This window comes from Montipora foliosa, chromosome 3 (assembly GCF_036669935.1).
Source record: "Montipora foliosa isolate CH-2021 chromosome 3, ASM3666993v2, whole genome shotgun sequence".
Classification (NCBI taxonomy): Eukaryota; Metazoa; Cnidaria; class Anthozoa; order Scleractinia; family Acroporidae; genus Montipora; species Montipora foliosa.
The window spans coordinates 64,275,207-64,283,451 of NC_090871.1; the positions used below are offsets into that span (position 1 = coordinate 64,275,207).

Genomic DNA, 8,245 nt, shown 5'->3' on the forward strand with positions numbered 1-8,245 from the left:
TAGCGGAAGTGTGTCTTCCGAGGCGTCCGCATGCAGGCCAACCTCGATCTGATGTTTGAATGGATATGAATATTCGTCACCCTTTTACGTGCGCCGCCATTTTCTCTTTTTACTAAGAACCTGAGAGCGTGGCAAGACTGTGTGCGGACGTCTCGGAAGACAGACTTCCGCTCGTCTGAAAATAACTTTCGTGGACATGACATATCCCGGCTAACGCCCTGAGCCTCCCTCTCTGTCCCCTCATTTTCTCTTACTGTAACTTAGTCCATCGTAATGTTGTGGTGTTATGTCTATTTTTGATTATACAAAAAACAATTATGTGACTGAGAAAATTACTTAAACGCAACTGGCCTTTGTTTTACTGCAGTACAATTGATAAAGGCCCGCAATGTAATAGCCAACCAGGAACGCTCATTTTGGAAAATAAACCAATCATATTGCGAGAAAGTTATCGACAACGCTTGCTCTTTCTTCGTGTCATGATTTTGGTCACGCTCTGAAATAAACACTTCTTTGGCGTTGAGTATTGTGGTAAAAAAACTAATAGAAAGTGGTTCAGCGTTGTCTGTAGTCTTATCGACAACGATATTCGTCATCACAGTGGTCAAACTGTTGTGGACTCACAAGGCGCAGCCGAGTGAGACTTTCGATTTGTTAATTTGTGTTACACTTTTTGACTTATGGTAACTGGTGGAGTAAACAATCCAGAGCCTCCCCTCAAACATTCGTTCGACTCTGACACGCATAATTACTTTTCTCCAGGTACTCCGGTTTTTCCCCGCCTCTCCTCGTGCGAAAACCAACATTTGATTTGATTTGCGTTAATTTGTTAATATCAGTTTAGAGTGTCCCCAATTAGTGCTCCAGAGCTGGAAGACTAGACACTTAAATAAACTTCCTTTACTTTGCTTTCAACATTCGAAAAATGACGTTAGCTCTTTATCGTTATCCTATTCGCATCCGTGTTCCTCAAAATCGGATTTAACCGTAGGTCTATCGTTGACAGAGGAAAAGTCAAGAAACACAACTATGAAAGAAACCGATAAATTCCAATTCACATAGACAATGAAACAAGACAGACTTACCTTCCTGCAATGCATTGCAATATTCTATCAAAATGCAAATCAGAAATATTCTGATTTCCATCGTTGGTGAGAGACTGATAGAATGTCAGTTAAACTGATCGAAATAATTAGAGTCAGTTTGCACTGGCCATCATAAAGCCATACCGAAGACGGCCAGAGCTAAGTAAATAGTGACCCTGAAACACTTATAACTGAAACACTTCTGGTAACTTCTAATTGTATCATTCAGACGACTCAGCAGCGTTTCATTAACTTTTGAATAGAAACCATTACGATCGACACCATGTGGGCTTTAAACTTTAACGATGACTATATTCCTCACGTCTTAAATTTTCGTCCGACAGTATAACATTGAGTAAGAGAGAAACACCGAGAACGTTCCAGATATTAATCTGACTTACGTGATGACTTTTCTTACGTAGAGGATTAGAAACTACACTGTAACCAAAATTTTAAGAACATGCCTAGTTAGTTAAGAACGTCATTATTTTGCCTGCATTTGTGATTTTGTTTTGTTTTTGTTAGTAGTACAAATGAACTGACTGAAAAGAAATGTAAAAATGTAGTCTAATAGTACAGATAACTAAAATACTTAGGGACGTTTTTAGTCGCACCTGATAGTATACCACAAAACCTTTATTAAGAACATGTTGAAGAACGTTTTCGAGCCCAATTCACAAAAAAAAAATAAAAACGGTCGGCCTCAACCCCAAAATTAGACGTTCTTATAAAAAAAATAAGTGTACCGATAGAAACGAAATGAAAAAAAGTGTTGAAAAATTAACTTTACTCAAGCAAGCCTGCATGACAAATGAAGCAAGGTGGCTTAAAATATTTAGTAAAAAACACATGCAATTAAAGTGTGAACACTAATTTATGCCAAATACAAAGCTTCTATTTTTTATTTTTAGGTTTTATTTTTGCCGTTTAGTTGTTTCACGGTTGCTGCAGCTGGTTCCTAATGTAAACATCACCTAAATGCACAAATGAGAGGTCATCATTCAGAAGAGTATTTCAGCATCAGTTACAAGAAAACCTCGATTCATTTCACATATCATTTCGTTCAGTACTCTGCGTCGTTCAGTCGGCCGATGATGTCGGACTCTGAGTCAACAAATTCATCCCCTTTCCTGTGGAAGCCTTTTTTAAGCAAAACAACCTGCAATATTCAGGTGGAGAAAACGCCACAATCTGGTGAGTACCCTCTGTTTGACACAGTGTGCCCCCCCCCCCCCCCCTCCTTTCAAAAATCCTGTTACATCCCTTGCGCGGGACGGAATCCCACGTTTGCTTGTCGCATGCGCCTTTCCAAGTTTATCTTTTCACAGTACAAGAAGTATGAAAACCTCTAGGGCTTTATGCGCTCTATTTAGGGTTCAATAATTCCCCTAATATTTTACTTAAAAAGCTAAGGCATACAATCTTGTCATTACACTATTTCTACTTTAAATCTTATCTTGAAAGGCGGCAAAAAAAAAACAGAATTTTCAGAGGGATATAGCAGTTTTATAGAGGTTTTGCACGAGAGCCATGTTGCAGGGCAGGAACAATGAAAATGTTTTGCATTAGAAAGAAGATTTGTTCCCATAGGAAAAAGAATCTATTGTTCCTGCCATGCAACATGGATGCCGCGTGCAAAACCTCTATAGCAGTTTTAGGGAGCAGGAATAGCGCGGTGGTGAGAGCACTCGCCTCTCTCTAATGCTGCCCGGGTTCGATTTGATTCCCAGATGTGTGGGTTGAGTTTGTTGGTTCTCTGCTCCGAGAGGTTTTCCTCCTGATACCGGGGTTTCCTACCACGTCTAAAACTCTTCACATTTTGATTTGACTTGATTTTTGACTCCCTAATCAGTCAAGCACTTGTGTTCATCTAGATAAGCACAAAAGAGATTTAAAGAGTAAAAAATGCAAAATGCAAGTTCGTAGGACCACAGGTGGATCGATTGGAAAATCGCTTAGTGACCCGGCCTAAAACTCACTGATTGGTCACCCTTTTGCCCATTGACCAATTGCGGGTGGCTAAGCGATCTTCCAAAGGTTTCGATAACGCGGCTTGTGAATAAAGCCTCATCCGATGGCTCTCGAAGGAAATGTTTGTAGAGTTTGGCGGCCCTTAATTCCTTCACAGTGTACAAGCTGCTCGAATGAGGAAAACGAATGGGTAGCGGAGGTATCGCCCATCATCTAAGTGGAATTTCGAGGCGATCAAAGCCTTGGGAGCGAATATTGTGACCCTTTTCCATCGGCGTCTCGGAGTCCAACCTTGGGAAAGGATACATAGAGGAAATAAGAGGAACCAAAAACCACCTAAATCGCTCTTAATCGACCCAGAAACCGTACCACAGACAAAGAAACACAAGACTGAAGCAAAGTAAGCAATTTTTTTTATTTTAAATCGTAAATATGTTTCTGAATTTTGACAAAAACCGTTTTCCCCATGCAAATCCTCATATCTACTCTTACGTGCAAATAGTCATATATCGAGCTTGGGCTACCTGTGTTAGGACAAAAATCAAACATGACGGCGGCAGCCCTTTCAGCTGAATCAATTAATGTCGAGGTGTTTTAGCCGATACAAATCCATTCTCGTTCCCACGGCCACCTGGCACTCTTAGGGGGCGTTCGATTCACCGTATTCCAGAATAGGAATACATGGTATAGAAGTTAGAAATCCTTCATTTTTATGGAGATTCACATTGAAATTGTCAAACACCTGCTGAAATGCTATTTTAAACATATCTTTATTATCCTTGGTGCTTCAAAACGCCAAACATATCGTTTTAAATTATCACTCCACGTATTCTTAATCCAGAACAGGGTCAATCGAACGCGCCCGTTGACGCTGGAGTTTGGGAACTAGCAATTAGGTGCCATGGGATCGACAATGGCTTTAGTTCTTAACCTCGAAACATTTTTTTTCCAAAAAAGGTATTTGTTATGTCAGTTTTAATTCATTTCTTGTATCGAGTTTGAAATGAGAATTATCAGTTGAACTTACATAACATCCTCGGCCACTAGATGGCGTCTTATACAACCAAGACCAGAATGCTTTGGGTCGCTTCTGTTGTCAGGAAACTTTTATGAAGTGTCTTTTTATTCCCAGGAAAGTTGATCAATAGGAATGAGATTGCATTTTACCAATGCTTTCCTGTCTTGGGAGCAAAAAGACGCCTTTATTGTGATATTAATATAGCTCATTGTTTGCCAAGTCACGACTATGTAACCTCTTCTGCAGTGACTAATTTTTCCCCTCGGGGAAGCAACAAAACATGCCTATTAACCATGACAGGATAAGAGAAAGGAAAAGGTTTAAAACTTAAAAGAATCGTTCAGAAGGTTGCAGAGAAACCCAAAGAATGAAATATCATTTCCTTGTAATTTGTTCGGTGAGAGTTGCGACATGCATTTTAGACTTATTACTGACTTGATCAAAATCGTTGCTGCTTTAACCAGTTTGCGTTGTCTTTTAATACCGAGCCCCGATGAGGACAGAAAATCTGGAATTAAAAGTTTTCTTTTTTCCTTCCTATTATATAGATCAAAATATACTATGTTGTTCCTAAGAGTTATGTGGCCGCAAAGCCCATGTGGCAAGATTTAAGATGTGAGATGATCGAAGTCCTTACAATAATGTTAAGACAAAGATTAAAACAAGAGTAAAAGGACATGTACATGTTTATAGGGAGCCTTATTGGACATTTCAAATTCCCGATAGACGTAGGGCAGCTTTAATTTTTGAAAAGTTAAGGAGAGCCTGAGTCAGAATTCATCATTTTATCTTGGTCAACTGAGATCCATTGGCACTGCGTGTAGATGTAGACTATGTTTCAGTGGAAGTATCTTGTCTTTTTAGGTCCCTATCTAACCACTAGCTTTACTAGTTCACGTTAGCTAACGTTATGTAAAATAACCTAAAATTATGGCCAAGAAAGTGCAGATCTTGCTACAGTGCACGAGGTGCTGAAGCCGAGTTGATCTCTTGAAGACAAAGATTTATTTAATGTTATGGTAACTTGTATCACAGCGATGCTATAAAGATAAAGAATCAGACATTTGTTTAACTTAACTGTAATATACTGATGATTTTCAGTGTGATCTTCATATCGTCGAAACATCACAGACCGTGTTTGCTTAATTTCCACAGTTTAAATTCACTTCAGAACTCGTGTTTCAGTCATTACTTGATATGAAATAGCGGAGCATTTATATCCAACAAAAGTTTAGCCATGTTCAAGGATTGATGAGTTGCAATTGATAGCTGTTCAAGGTGACAAACTGGAGGGTCCACCAAGCTCAATCTTCTATAACAACCACAATGTTAACTCCATAAGAAAATGACCCATCGCCAGATGGAAAAGGGGCACAATCATGTATTTTTAAGCGAAAAGTGTCGCGTTCCGCTGGCTGCGGGCTGAATCCAGGATCGACCCAAAGCCAATAATAAGTATATCCATCCTCTGGCCCAGTGATTCCTTTCCAAACTGTTTGACCGTATTTTGCCAGCACAGCGTTTGAAACTGCTTTCATTATTGGCAATGTCGCATCGGAAGGATTCACCTGAAGGACTGGTCTTAAGTTCCCAAACTGAGGCATCTCCATCATCCCAATGTAGGTTGCTTGAAAGCTTGCGCCGATGAGCTGTTGGTAGATAGATGAAAGATCTTGCAGGACGATCAGCTGGTTTTCCATCTTTCTGTTCCTTGATCAAAGTGAGATCTCAGTCGCAATCAATATTGCTACTACAGTTGTACTCCGAAGGGTGGCACGAGTTCTCAAAGAGAAAGAGGAAGTAAAATTTACCGTAAATGGATAGAAAACGTTGCATTTGTTGATTGGCCAATTATGTCACGTGATCAGGCACATGATCAAGATGATACAGTAGACCAATCAGAAGAAATATTAATATTTTGCAACTGACAAAGGATTATATAAACTCTTGTTCTTAGGCCATCGTAGCTTCATTAGGAAAATAACACAAACATTTACTCCTATGACTTTTCTAAACAAAAGAACATTCTCAGCAAGGATGAATGGGCAGCCTTGAGTGATTTACGCAGGGATGACAGTATCATCATTACGAGACCAGACAAAGGAGACGGCGTTGTCATCGTCAGTAGACTTGATTATCTTAATAAAATGAAGAAGTTGATTTCTGATGGTACCAAATTCAAACAATTAAAACATAATCCAACTAAATCTAGAGAAGAGAGCCTTTCTGCATATCTTCGCAAAATCAAAAAAGACGGAATTATTGATGATGTAACATTCCACAAGATTCTACCCAGTGGATCTTCTCCTGGTGTTTTATATGGTCTGCCAAAGGTTCACAAGACTGGATGCCCTTTCCGCCCTATCGTTTCCTCTGTGAACACCTACAATTACAATCTTGCTTCCTATCTCGTTGGCATACTTCAACCAATTTCCACCAACCAACACACGGTTAAAGATTCATTTAGCTTTGCAGATTGGGCCAAAACTTACAAACATAACAACGGAATAATGTGTTCTTTGGATGTCACTTCTCTTTTTACAAACGTGCCGCTTGATGAAACAATACAGATTTGTCTAGACAGATTGTACTCTCTCCCTGATCCTCCGCAATTACCTCGTTCTGTTTTGAAAGATCTTTTGCAGTTCGCCACTAAGAAGAGTCATTTTATATTTGATGGCCAATACTACGATCAGATTGATGGTGTAGCCATGGGTTCACCTTTAGGCCCCGTTTTGGCTAACATTTTCATGTGCCACTTTGAAGAAAAATGGTTGATGAACAGCAGATTCTGTCCTTCACTTTGGTTCAGATATGTCGATGACACCTTCACCATGTTTGACAGCAAGGACAATGCTAATAAGTTTTTAAGTTTTCTAAATAGTCGACACGATAGCATTAAGTTTACTCTTGAATTCGAAGAAGACAATGAGATTCCATTTTTAGACATCCTTCTCAAACGCTGTCCTGACAACACTTTCTCTACATCTGTCTACCGGAAGAAGACATTCACAGGCCTTTACACCAAGTGGGATTCATTCACACCTCGCAAGTACAAAATCAGCCTCATCCGCACTCTCACCTATCGATGCTTCCGAATTTGCTCCTCGCCATCTTTATTACAGGCCGCTATTAAAGATCTGAGAAAGCTCCTGTTGCAAAATGGTTACCCTCAAGGCGTTATCACGTTCAACATTAACGATGTATTGAACAAAAATAAAAACAAATCAAATAACCCTGTTCAAGCTACAGTCCCCAAAAAAGATATCTTAATCGTGTTACCCTACTTAGGTCTTCACAGTAACCATGTCACGAAACGTCTGAAATTCTGCGTATACAATTTCTACTCTTTCGTCAATCTCAAGATCATATTCCAAAACACACGCCGCATCAACTCCTTTTTTCCATACAAAGATCGCTTGAACCGATCTCAGAGGTCCAAGGTCGTCTATAAAGCTGCCTGCTGGAACTGCGATGAATTCTACATTGGCAAAACAAACGAAGACTCCACGACAGATAAACAGAACATTTCAAGGCCCTATCTAAAAGTGACCATTCATCAGCCATTGCTGATCATGTGAAAACCACTGGCCACGACATTAAATGGGATCACTTTGACATTTTAGCGTCCGGAAAAACTGACTTTCACTGTAAAGTTAAAGAGACTTTGTTCATTCAAGAGCTAAAGCCTTCCCTTAATGTAAATATTAGTAGTGAGAAGTTATTGCTGTTTTAGCTATTACTTTTCATTATGTCTAGACACGTACTGCCGCAGATCATTTTTCTCAGTCTACGTTCCAGACCCCTATTGTTTACGATATATATATATAGTTTTTAAAAATTGTAACGGTCACTTTTGAAAATGTGTGTTGACTAGCATACGAAACGTCAAGTTTTATAAAAATGCGTTAGAATACAATGTTTATCACCGCTGTTTGTGTTATTTTCCTGACAAAGGATTGTCATGAAATCGTCAGACTTCGAGACCAAATGCTTCGTCTCGGAGAAGGATGAAATGACGAATGCTCGGGGAAAAGAGGGGTAGGGCGGTATTGTGGTAAATTTTTTGATTTCCTTTAGCCATCTACGCATTCTCTTGTACAACTTGCTCTGATTTGGTCACAACGCCAAATACCTGTTGGAAAAGTCATGGTGTTGCGTTGCGAAACAT

General features: G+C 39.5%; 1 protein-coding gene across 1 annotated transcript in view; it reads right to left on the reverse strand.

Moving 5' to 3' along the window:
- LOC137995246 (hemicentin-1-like) overlaps positions 1 to 1,180 on the reverse strand; it is a 12,713-nt gene extending 11,533 nt beyond the window's left edge. The window contains exon 1 of the mRNA XM_068840822.1: positions 1,086 to 1,180. The gene's annotated coding sequence lies outside the window, so the exon portion shown is untranslated. The remainder of the gene's footprint in view (positions 1 to 1,085) is intronic.
- Between the last annotated feature and the right edge of the window lie 7,065 nt (positions 1,181 to 8,245).